We start from the raw sequence: 15,400 nt of genomic DNA on the forward strand, positions 1-15,400 counted from the left end.
AGTCCCTGCAACTTTCAAACACAACGTTACTAAATGTTGGTCTCGTTACACATTATTTTAATCCTGACATGTATTCTTCTTTATGTATTGATTGATCCATCCTCCCAGCAGATGTTTCAGTCTTCATGTCCAGAATAAAAAATGGCCACATACAGTATTTCTAGGAACATGCATAACTATATACTTTCAATTCTTGACAACCAAAAGGAGTCGACACATATGTGACTAAGACTACTCACTTTTTATTATGACTTTTAGTACAGTATGCATTACTACAAAATTGAAGGTTGATAAACAATAGGCCTATTTCCAAATTCCAAGACATAAAATACTCTATTTAGCAGATGTTGTGCAGTAGTACCAAGGCAAAGATTTGAGATAGCTTACCTTCTTTACTTTGCGCTCCACTTAAAAACAGCACTGTAGACGGTGAGCTCCATTGTGGCCATGCTTGTAATGTTGTGTTGCTGCCCTTCAGGGAAGGCAGTAGGTTGTACAGTTAACTCCTGATGGGGCAAAATCACAACCCTGAAACCACACAACCTACTACCTCAACCTGTGCGAACACCATGAACCACCGACCGGGCACAGTCCGGTTGACCAGTTGGTTAGAGATGGAGTCCAACCAGAAAATGTGAATTAACCTGAAGTAATTTCCTGTTCAAATATAAAATGATGTAATAATATTGTAATAATATTGTAAGAATGGTAATAATGTAGGCACGAAAGGTACATTTTCATTGCAGCTTTTGCCAAGGGTTCTTCATGTGAAGAGTCTGTGATGATATTACAGCCACTTCAGGAAAGACAGTATGTTGTATAGTCATCTGACAGCTTGGGAGTGACCCTAAAACTATACAACCTACTACCTCACACCAAAGGACAGTTGGTTTGTCTCTAACGAACAGTTCGAGTGGTCCTTAAAAAGATCCTCATGTGAGAGCTCAGACATGAAATGGTGACTAGCACGCACACACGTGCAATGCGTGCAATGTGTCAACATCATATTTTGCCTCCTGTTCCTCCTTGACCCATCTCAGGTTCACACCATCTGTAAGACCCAAAAGAGGAGAGTGTGTTAACAACAGCTACTTGAGTGGACAGCTAGGCGTTCACCTGCTGTGTTGTTGTCTTGCAACATTATTAACTAGGCCCTTGATTATATTTTAGCTAGGCAGACCAGACCAGATCAGGGTCAGATATCTCTGTTCCACACAGCTTAGTTACTCAAGCCTCACATTTTGGCACATTTAATACAGTTAACATTAAATGTTATTGATTTTTTCGTAGGATTACATATAATTACATATTAGAGCTATGAGGATCTCTGTTTTTCTTATGTTGTTGACGTCACTGTGAAGCCGAAAAGCAAGTGTGTTACTGCCAAGACTCAAATCAAGAGTTTTGTCTATATTATAAAGGTTTATAAATGTAACAGTGACAAATCAAGACCATATTAGAGAGTTACTTTAGGAAACTATCAAGTGACTCAAGTAGGGCGGTATTAAATCTGGTGGTGGTTTAGTGTTGGAGGTGTGGAGAGGGTGAGACGAGAGGTGAAATGTTGTGGTTAACGCTGGGAGTTTTCTCTGTGACATAGGCTGTGGGCAGCACTGTGGTTTACCTCAGAATGGGGGAGACGGGGGGTCACAACCACAAAGGTGAGTCACAGGCCTCAGGAGGAGTGAGATTGATGCATAGTCGTGACTTACACACACACACACACACACACACACACACACACACACACACACACACACACACACACACACACACACACACACACACACACACACACACACACACACACACACACACACACATTCTCTCACATCAGCTTGTAGCTATTTTGTAGGAGGACAGGGATCACATAAATGCCACACAAATCCAGTACTCCCTGTCCTTCAGTCTCTGAGGATATTTTTTTTTAAATACAAATGGAATCACTTGAACAAGTGATTGATGTGTTGCTGAAACAATTCCAATGTCGCGGATCTATGTCTCTTTGTCAAGTAAACCATGGCCCATTTTACACAGCGGTGGGGTAAAACAGTGTTGCTTATAGTTGAATTATTTGTGTCAATGTATCTTAACAATATGTATCAATGTACACTGAGTGTACAAAACATGAATAACACCTGCTCTTTCCATGACTAGCACTGACTAGGTGAATCCAGGTGAAAGCTATGATCCCTTATTGATGTAATTTGTTAAATCCACTTCAATCAGTGTAGATGAAGGGGAGGAGTCAGGTTAAAGAAGAATTTTTAAGCCTTGAGACAATTGAGACATAGATTGTATATATCTGCCATTCAGAGGGTGACTAGGCAAGACAACATATTTAAGTGCCTTTGAATGGGGTATGGTAGTAGGTGCCAGGCGCACCAGTTTGTGTCAAGAACTGCAGTGCTGCTGAGTTTTTCACACTCAACAGTTTCCTGTGTGTATCAAGATTGGTCCACCACTCAAAGGACATCTAGCCAACCCGACACAACTGTGGGAAGCATTGGAGTCAACATGGGCCAGCATCCCTGTGGAACACTGACGACACCTTGTAGTGTCCATGTCCGATGAATTGAGGCTGTTCTAAAGGCAAAAGGGGGGATGTGGGTGTAACTCAACTCACTATTAGGAAGGTGTTCCTAATGTGTTGTACACTCAGTGTATATGTTTTGACTGAGAAGAGAAATCACATTGTCACACTCAGCCAGTGTCCTGAAATGCACTCTTTAGCTGAGATCAATCTAATGTTTGGACACACACAACCCTATGGCAAATGAAGTAAATAGACTGAACCACTGTTTCTAACATTTTTTGGCACAGTTACAGTGTATCCCTCTGTAGCAATCCACTGTCAGTCCATTGCTACTCCTCCTATTCCAACCTGGATGGGTGAGACCATATTAACTAATAGGGTTATACTATTATATTAATAGGTTATAATATGTATTTGTATTAGGTTATATTGGTTCGGTTTCCTGGACTAAAAAAAGCTTTCAATAGAGATTCTCCATTGAGAATGCTTTTTTTAGTTCAGGACTAGGTCTGGTCTGTGTGCAGGAAACTGCGTATTATACTAATATGTAGAGGTGCAACTTTAGGTGTCACACTTTCAATACTCTGGCTCGGCCTCTAGCTTTGTGCAACCTCCCGCTAGGCCAGCGAGGCCGAGACGAGGCCGCCACTCCACAGACAGTGGCTTTCATTTTGATTTATATTGATGGAGAGGATTCATTCTCCATTGTAGAGAAGAAGAGCTGAACCGTGCATGAACTTCACGACTTGTGAGAGTGTCCTGAGGGTAAGGATACTCTCACAAAACTCACAGCCCAAATATTGTACCATTTCTAATGTCACATCATCAATTTCCATTTACAGACATCATTCTTCGGGGTGAAGAAGGGCAGGCCATTTTAGTGGAAATGTTTTGAACATGTGACACTAATATTGAATGGCTGTAGTTCGAACCTGGGTCTCCAGCATGCCAAAAGACTGTGTTAGCCCACTGAGGTAAAGGCTGGGCATTCACTAAGGGAGCTAACACAAGTCTACAGCTCTCAGGCAAGGTTACTCATCACAAAAGCATGATTCTAGAACTAGCAAAGTCAATCTGCTGTATATTACAAAACGGCCAACAGGTGGCACTTTTACTGGAGCCGTAGGCCTTGTGGGTCTATTGAGTGCTGTCTGCAGTGCACCCCACTGACAATTGGGACTTTGTGTAGTTTAGGGTGCCAACCCACTGTGGTGCACTGTCTACTGTTTCTCAGGGAGCCAACCGCAGTCCGCTGTCTCTTCATCTTCATCTGACCTTTGAGGTACTGGATTTACTTTACCTCTTTCACTGATTTCTTTGGCAGATTCAGGGTATGGGCCGCTTCTACTGTACTGTACAGATCACTAACATTACTGTAACCACTGTCTATTAGCTGAGATTTTTTCTCTCATACTGTGAATGCGAGGGTGCATTCAAAACAAACAACAACTGCACCATAAACATTTGACTAACTTTGTGTAACTGCAGGCTACGGATAAAACGAGACAAGATGCTTTTCTTTTCAGGCTAAACCAAGGAGCTACATAAGTGCCATTGATTTTACTTAGTGTACAATGAAAATCATACAATGAAAAGCAAACCAAATACCAAACCAAATGATAAACTGTACATTAATAAGCTAAACCAAATTATAAACTGTACATTAATAATCTTAAGAACCAAGAAAATGCTATTTAAATTAAACATAATTACACCTTTAATCCAGGGTCTGTTCCGTCTCTACACGTCACCCCCAGATCCAATCAACCTGCAAAAATAAAACAACAACTTTAAACGACTTACAGTCTTCTAAAAGTCTGAAAGTACAATAACACTTGTCAAGCAAACCACAAACACAGAAACAAATGCTTTCAGCAATGTAGCAAATAGAACTTGGCACAGAAATTCAATTAAATAAGAGCAACATTGGTCAAATACAGAGAAAATGTATTGCTGTTTGATTTAGTAAAAACTGGCATATAGTTTGTATATAGTTTGTCTGCCGAGTGCAAGTTCACTTTATGTTGACTGGTACAGGAGCACTCCCAGGCCTATGCTTTCCCCAAACCTCTGCTCAAATATATAATTAGGACTGAATTCCCATATGCTGAAGTGATCAGGCCTCAGAATACTGTACCAAAATGGACTACAGTATATCAAGACAGTTACTGGCCCGAGTGGCTGCACAAAGTAAACGCTCGCTCTCTCTCGTCTCTCTGTCCAGAAAAAAACTTTCTGTATTGAGCATTGCTATTTTGGCCCACATACTGAAGTTCGCAGATCGTGTGGGTTATTACTATAAATGTCTATTTAAAACTTGAATAAAAATATGTCTGTTATTCTGTCTTTCCTCTGGGTGTATCCTGATTTATGTCCTCATTTTCTTATCTATGACCTTCATAACTGAAGTTATTTCTAATCATAAAGAGTCATTCATGTATTATGACTGAAATAACAGGGCAAAACTTTTATTAATTCACTATAGCAGTAAAACACAAAACAAATCTATATAGATGAATAGAAGTCAACATAATATCTTTAAACAAACCAGAAACTGTAAGGGGTGCGTACTGGCGGCACAGAAGTCAGACACAGGAAAGCAAAAACTGTGTTTCCAATGGCGCAGTTTAATAATAAAACCCACAGGAAAACAGAACAATCAATAAATGGGTACAAAACCCGACACACACCAGGCATAACGTGCACAAGCACTTACAATAAACAATACCGGACAAGGACATGGGGGGAACAGAGGGTTAAATACACAACATGTAATTGATTGAATTGAAACCAGGTGTGTGGGAAGACAAGACAAAACAAATGGAAAATGAAAGGTGGATCGGCGATGGTTAGAAGACCGGTGACGTCAACCGCCGAACGTCACCCGAACAAGGAGAGGGACCGACTTCGTCGTGACAGTACCCCCCCCCCCCCCCCCTTGACGCGAGGCATAGGGTGATCTGGACGAACACGGGGGAACTCCTGCAGCATTAAAGGGTCCAACACTTCCTCGACCGGAACCCAGCACCTTTCCTCCAGACCATACCCCTCCCACAAGATACTGAAGGCCCCTCGCCCGACATCTCGAATCCAGTATGGAGCGAACGGAGTACCCCAGGGCCCCCTCGATGTCCAGAAGGGGCGGAGGAACCTCCCGCACCTCAGACTCCTGGAGCGGGCCAGCCACCACCGGCCTGAGGAGAGACACATGGAACGAGGGGTTAATACGGTAATTGGGGGGAAGCTGTAACCTATAACAAACCTCATTCACTCTCCTCAGGACTTTAAATGGCCCCACAAACCGCGGACCCAGCTTCCGGCAGGGTAAGCTGAGGGGAAGGTTTCGGGTCGAGAGCCAGACCCGTTCTCACTGTGGTGGCGATCTGCATTCTCGTTTTGGCGCAGCACGGCCGGTGAAGGTGAACATGGACAGCTTCCCATGTCTCCTCCGCGTGCCTGAACCAGTCGTCCACCATAAGAGCCTCGGTCTGACTCCAAGGTGCCAAGGTGCCAGAACCGGCTGGTACCCCAGTATGCACTGGAAGGGAGAGAGGTTGGTGGAGGAGTGTCGAAGCGAGTTTTGTGCCATCTCGGCCCAGGGCACGAACGCCGCCCACTCCCCCGGCCAGTCCTGGCAATAGGACCGCAGAAACCTGCCCACATCCTGGTTTACTCTCTCCACCTGCCCATTACTCTCGGGGTGAAACCCTGAAGTAAGGCGGAGCGAGACCCCCAGACGTTCCATGAATGCCTTCCAGACCCTAGAAGTGAATTGGGGACCTCAATCAGACACTATATCCTCAGGCACCCCGTAGTGCCGGAAGACGTGCGTAAACAAGGCCTCCGCAGTCTGTAGGGCCGTAGGGAGACCGGGCAGAGGGAGGAGACGACAGGACTTCGAGAACTGATCCACAACGACCAGGATCACGGTGTTACCCTGTGAGGGGGGGACATCGGTTAGAAAATCCACAGACAGGTGCGACCAAGGCCGTTGTGGAATGGGTAAGGGGTGTAGCTTCCCTCTGGGCAGGTGACTAGGAGCCTTACACTGGGCGCTCACCGAGCAGGAGGAAACATAAACCCTCACGTCCTTAGCCAAGGTAGGCCACAAGTACCTCCCGCTCAAACAGCACACTGTCCGACCAATCCCAGGATGACCAGAGGAGGGTGACGTGTGGGCCCAATAGACCAACCGGTCACGAACAGCAGACGGGATGTACAGACGCCCAGCGGGACACTGGACGGGAGCGGGCTCTGCACGTAACGCCTGCTCAATGTCCGCGTCCAGCTCCCACACTACCGGTGCCACCAGGCAGGTGGCGGGAGTATGGGAGTGGGATCCATGGGCCGCTCCTCTGTGTCATACAGCCGGGACAATGCATCTGCCTTCACGTTCTGGGAGCCTGGTCTGTAGGAAAGGGTAAACACAAAACGGGTGAAAAACATGGCCCACCTTGCCTTGCGAGGGTTCAATCTCCTCGCTGCCCGGATGTACTCCAGATTGCGGTGGTCAGTCCAGATGAGGAAAGGGTGTTCAGCCCCCTCAAGCCAATGTCTCCATGCCTTCAAAGCCTTGATGACAGCCAACAGCTCCCGGACCCCCACATCATAGTTTTGCACCGCCGGGCTGAGCTTATTCAAGAAGAAGGCACAGGGGCGGAGCTTCGGTGGCGTACCCGAGCGCTGAGAGAGCACAGCTCCTATCCCAGCCTCGGACGCGTCCACCTCCACTATGAACGCCAAAGAGGGATCCGGTTGGGCCAGCACGGGAGCCGAGGTAAACAGAGACCTCAGGTGACCAAAAGCCCTGTCCGCCTCAGCCGACCACTGCAAATGCACCGGGCCCCCCTTCAGCAGTGAGGTAATGGGAGCCGCTACCTGACCAAAACCCTGGATTAACCTCCGGTAGTAGTTGGCAAACCCTAAGAACCGCTGCACCTCCTTTACCGTGGTGGGAGTTGGCCAATTACGCACCGTTGAAATGCGGTCACTCTCCATCTCCGCCCCTGAGGTGAAAATGTGGTGCCCTAGGAAGAAGACGGACTGCTGGAAGAACAGGCACTTCTCAGCCTTGACGTACAGGTCATGCTCCAACAGGCGACAAAGCACCCTGCGCACCAGGGACACATGCTCGGCGCGTGTAGCGGAGTATATCAGAATGTCATCAATATACACCACTACACCCTGCCCGTGCAGGTCCCTGAAAATCTCTTCTACAAAGGCCCGGAAGACTGATGGAGCATTCATCAACCCGTACGGCATGACGAGGTACTCATCGTGCCCTGAGGTGATACTGAAAGCCGTCTTCCACTCGTCTCCCTCCTGGATATGCACCAGGTTGTAAGCGCTCCTGAGATCTAGTTTGGTGAAGAAGCGCGCCCCGTGCATTGACTCAATCGCTGTGGCTATGAGAGGTAGTGGGTAGCTGTACTTCACAGTGATCTTGTTTAGGGCTCGATAGTTAATACACGGGCGCTGACCTCCCTCCTTCTTCTTCACAAAAAATAAACTTGAGGAGGCGGGTGAAGTGGATGACCGAATGTACCCCTGACGCAGGGATTCGGAGACATATGTTTCCATAGCCTCCGTCTCCGCCTGTGAGAGGGGATACACGTGACTCCTGGGAAGTGCAACGTCTACCAGGAGATTTATCCCGCAACCGCCCTGTCGATGGGATGGTAATTGAGTCGCCTTCTTTTTGGAGAAGGCGAGAGCCAAATCAGCATATTCAGGGGGAATGCTCACGGTGGAGACCTGGTCTGGACTCTCCACCATAGTTGCACCAACGGAAACCCCTAAACACCTCGTGACCACCCCGTGAGAGCCCTATGTTGCCAAGAAACAGTGGGGTCATGACAAACTAACCAGGGTAGGCCTAGCACCACGGGAAACGCAGGAGAGTCAATAAGGAAGAGACTAATTCTCTCCTTGTGACCCCCCTGCCTCACCATGCCCAGAGGAGCGGTGGCCTCCCTGATCAACCCTGACCCTAATGGTCAACTATCTAAGGCGTGAACGGGGAAAGGCACAGCCACGGGAACAATGGGGATCCCTAAACTATGGGCGAACGATCTATCTATAAAATTCCCAGCCGCACCTGAATCGATGAGTGCCTTATGCTGGGAATGCGGGGAAAACTCAGAAAAAGTTACATACACAAACATATGTGCGACAGAGGGCTCTGGGTGAGAATGGTGCCCGCTCACCTGGGGTGACACCAGAGTGCCCTGCCTGCTGCCTCGATACTCAGAGGAACCAACCCAGTACCGACCGGCAGTGTGACCTCTGCGGCCACAGATGGTGCACAAGCTGGAACCCCCTCCGGTCTCCCTGCGCACTGCCCCTCCCAGCTCCATGGGTATCATTCCTCCTGACAGAGCTGGTGTAACTGAGTCAGGTTTGTAGGCTCACACACGCTTTTTTAGTGCTGCCCACAAATGTTCTATACGTTTGAGGTCAGGGCTTTGTGATGGCCACTCCAATACCTTGACTTTGTTGTACTTAAGCCATTTTGCCACAACTTTGGAAGTATGCTTGGGGTCATTGTCCATTTGGAAGACCCATTTGCGACCAAGCTTTAACTTCCTAACTGATGTCTTGAGATGTTGCTTCAATATATCCACATACTTTTCCTACCTCATGATGCCATCTATTTTGTGCACCAGTCCCTCCTGCAGCAAAGCACACCCACAACATGATGCTGCCACCCACATGCTTCATGGTTGGGATGGTGTTCTTTGGCTTGCAATCCTCCCCCTTTTTCTTCCAAACATAACAATGGTATTTATGGCCAAACAGTTCTATTTTTGTTTCATCAGACCAGAGGGCATTTCTCCAAAAAGTACGATCTTTGTCCCCATGTGCAGCTGCAAACCATAGTCTGGCTTTTTTTATGGCGGTTTTGGAAGAGTGGCTTCTTCCTTGCTGAGCGGCCTTTCAGGTTAGGTCGATATATGACTCGTTTTACTGTGGATATAGATACTTTAGTATCTGTTTCCTCCAGCATCTTCACAAGGTCCTTTGCTGTTGTCCTGGGATTGATTTGCACTTTTCGCGCCAAAGTATGTTTGTTCATCTCTAAGAAGCAGAATGCGGCTTCCTTCCTGAGTGGTATGATGGCTGAGTGGTCCCATGGTGTTTATACTTGCGTACTATTGTTTGTACAGATGAACACGGTACCTTCAGGCATTTGGAAATTGCTTCCAAGGATGAACCAGTCTACATTTTATTTTCTGAGGTCTTGGCTGATTTCTTTTGATTTTCCCATGATGTCAAGCAAAGAGGCGCTGAGTTTGAAGGTAGGCCTTGAAATACATCCACAGGTACACCTCCAATTGACTCAAATGATGTCAATTAGTGTCACGTCCTGGCCAGTATATAAGGTTAATTGTTTTGTAGTTTGGTCAGGGCGTGGCAGGGGGTATTTGTTTTATGTGGTTCGGCGTGGTGTGTTTGTGTAAAGGGTGTTTGATTTAGTATTTCCTGGTTTTGGTTTATGTTTAGTTAATTCTATGGTTAGTCTAGTGTGCGTGTTTCTATGTTTGGTTGATTGGGGTTGGGACTCTCAGTTGAAGGCAGGTGTTGTCTATCTGCCTTTGATTGAGAGTCCCATATATTAGGGTGTGTTTGTATGTGTTATTTGTGGGTGATTGTTCTGTGTGTAGGCCGTATGCTTTACCAGACTGTTTGTAGTTGTTCGTTCGTTTCGTTTTGTTATTTTGTATGTTCATTTTTGTAGTTAATAAAAATCAAGATGAGCATACACGTACCTGCTGCGTATTGGTCCTCCTTCACCGACGACAACCGTGACAATTAGACTATCAGAAGCTTCTAAAGCCATGACATAATTTTCTGGAATTTTCCAAGCTGTTTATAGGCACAGTCAACTTAGTGTATGTAAACTTCTGACCAACTGGAATTGCGATACAGTGAATTATAAGTGAAATAATTTGTCTGTAAACAATTGTTGGAAAAATTACTTGAGTCATGCACAAAGTAGATGTCCTAACCGACTTGCCAAAATTATAGTTTGTTAACAAGAAATTTGTGGAGTGCTTGAAAAACTAGTTTTAATGACTCCAACCTAAGTGTATGTAAACTTCCGACTTCAACAGTATGTGAGAGTAAGTAAATATAAAGAATGTGCAAAGGCTATCACTTCAAAATTATAACATAATTTTATTGCTCAATTGAAGAAAATATATTTACTTCCAGAATTTCATGCAAAAGTAAATGTGTTTTAAGGTACTAATTGAAGTTCGGACATGTTTATGCCAATGTAATAATGGCCAAGTAAGTGCAATACTTTTTGTTATAATTGATAAGATATTTTATCATGCAAACCCCCATTAAATAACTGTGAATAATGTAAATATTGATGTAAATAATGCATGAATTGACTTAACTATTATTATTGGCTCCTTCCTCTCTCTCTCTCACTCACACACACACACACACACACACACACACACACACACACACACACACACACACCACACACACACACACACACACACACACACACACACACACACACACCCACACACAGTCTTTGGACTTCTATAAGCTGTTAGATTTTCCCACAAACCCAAGTGTATACAGTTCTTTTGTTTCAATCCTTCATTTAGATTCCCTCCACAAAACCAGCTTTATTACCATTTATTTGTCCCTCTCCCCCTCCCCCTGTCCCTCACTACCTCCCTCTGGCTCTCCCTCCGTCTATCTGTCCCTCCCTCCATCTCTCTCTCACACACAAGTGCGCGTAAACACTTACACAACCTCGCAATCAAATCTTAAAAAATTGTCTGAATGCAATTTAGCCTGGTCTACATTTCTTTCTGTTCTCTGTTTGTCTCATCAATCAATTTTCACACAAATGCAGTGGTGTCGCACTTCTCTCTGTCAATATGAGTATTAACAAACATATGGGTCGAAAATATGGTAATTAAGTGTCTCTTCTTACACATTTTTCACATTCTGAGTGTGTGGAATGTGTTTATGTTTGAGTGTGATCGCATGTGTGTGTATAAGTGTGTGTGTAAATAGCGTGTATGTTTGCGTGCAAATGTGTAATTTATTTTGCTTTGTGTGTGTGTGTGTATGTGAATGCTAAAAGGAGGGGTTTGTGCCCTCCTCTCCTTTACAGAGGCGTGAGAACTCCATTCATCATTTAACCCAGGGTCCATTGTGGATCACATGGCATCGAGTGTGTTTGGGTGTTTGCTGCCTCTACATGACAGTGTGTGTGTGTGTGTGTGTGTGTGTGTGTGTGTGTGTGTGTGTGTGTGTGTGTGTGTGTGTGTGTGTGTGTGTGTGTGTGTGTGTGTGTGTGTGTGTGTGTGTGTGTGTGTGTGTGTGTGCTTACACAAGCAGTCCCTTTGGCATACCCAGGAATGGGCTCAGTATGTCTGAAATGTATCTTATGTTTACATGTACTTCAATACCACTATAAATACCCACACACACTAACTTTGTAGGGCCGATCCACTGTGTCCTCTTTTACGATATTTCCTATCGTCTTTCTGTATTTAGGCGTTGGATGAGATGTAATGGTGAAGGTACAATGACAACTATAACACCTTCTAGAATGCCAAATTCTAGAACATTCTGGAAACACATTCTGATCCTACGTTTCGGCTCGTTCCTTTCCACTAGGCCTCTAAAAGCCTGAGACAGAGGGGATGCGCCCTGTGCCTACATGTGCATATCTTCATCACCCTTCTCTAGTCCAACACACTGTCCCTCATCTGACCATAGTTACCACCTATGATAAAGTTATTAATACGGTATTCCGAGACAATGTATGATTGCCCTTAATGGCATTGAAACAACACTTTACATTACAATAATAAAATAAGAGTTAGTATCTTACCGTATGAAGGATAATTTATATTTGTTAAAGAAAGCTAAATGTTATAGGCCTAAACATAATCTATTTCGATGTTCTCTACGTCTTATAGTGTTCCAGTGTTATGTGGTGAAGAATAGAGTATTGGACATCTAATGTACGTTGGTTCTCGTGGGTTTTATTGGTGATGAATCAGCTACCTCTAACTCAACTGCTATTGGTTAAATCAAAATACCCTCCTGCTATTGGTGAAGGTCTATCAGAATCTGCGTCAACACTGGACATACCACAACTACTATCAATGGATTTTTGGGCCTATTATTTTTTGAAGCCTATATGGATATAGCATAATTTGCTCGTTCATTTAATAGAAGAAAACATTGAAAGGGCCGTATTTTGTAAGAAATTATATAAACCAAATTGTACATATAGAAATGTAGCTATATTACATGTGTAACGTGACAGACCACTTGAGTAAATAATATATGGTTTGTCGATTAAATGTATTGAACCGATGGATCATGAAATAAGACAAGAGATATGTTCTGCCTACCTATTAAAAATAATAATTTGAAAGTTAAATTAAACAGTTGTTGGAAAATGTAAATTGACTTGCACACTATAAAAAGACATTGATAACAATAATTAAACAATTATGTGACTGTTAGATTATCTTCCACATTTACGGATGAAAAACAAAATAAAAACAACTAATATCTGTAAGCGCTTGAATTAAGAATTTACACGTTCTGATGGCTTTCTCTTAACTGTAGTGGTTAACAGAAAAGCTACTCTGGGAGAGAGACACAGCCCTGCTACCATGCTCTGGCATCTCTCCCAAAACTACATCAACCACACAGCTCTGGTCCCTCAAAAACTGTCCCCCTCTTTTGACCCCAACCACTGACCATCGCAAACACAGCGATGAGGGAAGCAGGAACTATACCTACATCGGAAACTACATTGGAAGTTTCTTCAGCGAAGTACAAATTGACAACATTGTTTGGGGAAGTGGTATGTTATTTCCTGATGTTTAGCTGTATAGTGTATTATCGAGAATTCAATCTCTGCATTGCATGAGTCTGAGATCCTTAAACTAAAACAAACTATATTAAAAGAATGTGCACTTCTATGTGTAGTTTAATCACTAAATAACGTATTCAGATAGCTGATCTAATCGGACTAGTTGACACACATTCACGCAATGAAGCACACTTTGAAATGTACCACTTACCTCAAATCGGACATGGGTAGACAGTTGCATCACACACCAACTATGGATGCAAAATCCAGGGCGTTGAAATCCAGACAGGCCTTATTATCCACCAGGGTAGTAGATCCAGAACATAGTGTAGTTATCCTGTAGAGAGGGACAGACAGAGGGCAGCCACAGTCAGTCAGCCAGTTAGTTAGATCCAGACTCCCGGTGAGAATCAGAGAGGGATGAGAGGGAGCTGCCTTCCCCCAGCTCAGTGAATCATGTCTGGGTTGTCTTTCTGTCTGTCACCCCCTAGTCTGTCGTGGTCTGGGTCTATCACGGTGCTGGGCCCCGCCACAATAAGAGGCCATGGTCGTGCCTGGGATGCGCATGGTCATCCACATCTGGCAGTTAAAAAGTATTTGAATGAGGAATGTTAGCAAACAGACAAATTGCATATTGGATGAATGCTAATGGTAGCAGCTAACAGCCAGTCAGCCAGTTTCGTCTCTGCTTTGGGTTGGTTGGACCGGGAATGTGAATAATTTAACAGCAACCAAAAAGGAGGACCTCTTCCCTTTTCACCCACCACCCCTCCCTCAGGGTACGAAACTCAAATGCCTTCAAAGACAGTGAAAGAGAGAGAGAGAATTCTAAATCTCTGCTCGCTCACTCACTCACTCGTATGCTCAGAATCCTGCAAGAGTTAGTTTTTGCACACATACACACCCACATGCACGTACACACACACACACACACAAGCATACAATACACGATCACTACAAATCCCTTCTTGTGTTTCAACATGCAACATATTTTTTTATTTCGTTTGGAGGCCTCTCACTCATTGCGTTGTTGTGTCTTTTGTTTGAAATTGGCACCTGTCCCAAAAAACCCTCTGCCACTGCTGCACCGCCCTCCTACTCTCCTAACACAGGAAGGAAAGAGGAAGAGAGGGAGAGAGAAAGAGAGCGGGACAGCTAGAGAGAGAAAGTTAGAAAGGAAGAAAGAAAGAGGGATTGGGAGAGAAAGGGAGAGGGGGACATAAATGGTAAGAGGAGTGAAAAAGTCTAGGAGTATTTGTGTGTGTCTCTTAGCAAGAAAGAAAAGAGGCAGTAAAAGAAAAGCGACGTGACGAGATACTAAGCGAGCTATTGCCACCACAGACGCACAGCGGTCACCGAAAACACAGCCATCTTCATCTTCAGCATGAAGAAACACATCCTGATCTTCTAAAGAGGGACGACATGGCGAAGAGCCAATGCAACATGCCGTGGAGTACGTTAAAAACAGTAGCTACCGAAACACTTATACAAACGCAATGCGCAATAACTCCAAATAATATACAAAATGATGGAATCTGCTGCAGGAAAAAAGTCCACGAACATTTCCAAAAGGGCTACCAAATCGAAAGTCAAACGGCGGAGGCCAAAAAGCTACTTGTTGCAGGGTATTTAGTAGCTGGAATTGCTTGCAGCGCCGAGAGACAGTGGCAGAGGGTTAAACTCCCCAGAGTAGTAAAAGCCCTCCTCCTCCTGGCACAGTCGCTCTGAAGGGGAGGATCTAGCTTTAGAAATAGCAGCAGCAGCAGCAGCAGCAGCAGCAGCAGCAGCAGCAGCAGAGAGAGAGAGAGAGAGAGAGAGAGAGAGAGAGAGAGAGAGAGAGAGAGAGAGAGAGAGAGAGAGAGAGAGAGAGAGAGAGAGAGAGAGAGAGGATATAGGGACGTACCGAAGTAAGGAAGACGCACTTTTATCACAGGTTCGACACGATGTGTGTGTGTGTGAGAGAGCGAGCGAGAGAGACGATCAATAGTATGACC

General features: G+C 44.8%; 1 long non-coding RNA gene across 1 annotated transcript; it reads right to left on the reverse strand.

Moving 5' to 3' along the window:
* Positions 1 to 222: 222 nt before the first annotated feature.
* LOC145880025 (uncharacterized) lies at positions 223 to 15,115 on the reverse strand. The gene is made up of 3 exons (XR_014392909.1): positions 14,426 to 15,115; positions 13,618 to 13,743; positions 223 to 5,730 (listed from the first exon to the last, which is right to left on the reverse strand). It is a non-coding gene; the product is annotated as an uncharacterized LOC145880025 (long non-coding RNA).
* Positions 15,116 to 15,400: the final 285 nt, after the last annotated feature.

This window comes from Salmo salar, chromosome 07 (assembly GCF_965601325.2).
Source record: "Salmo salar chromosome 07, fSalSal1, whole genome shotgun sequence".
Classification (NCBI taxonomy): Eukaryota; Metazoa; Chordata; class Actinopteri; order Salmoniformes; family Salmonidae; genus Salmo; species Salmo salar.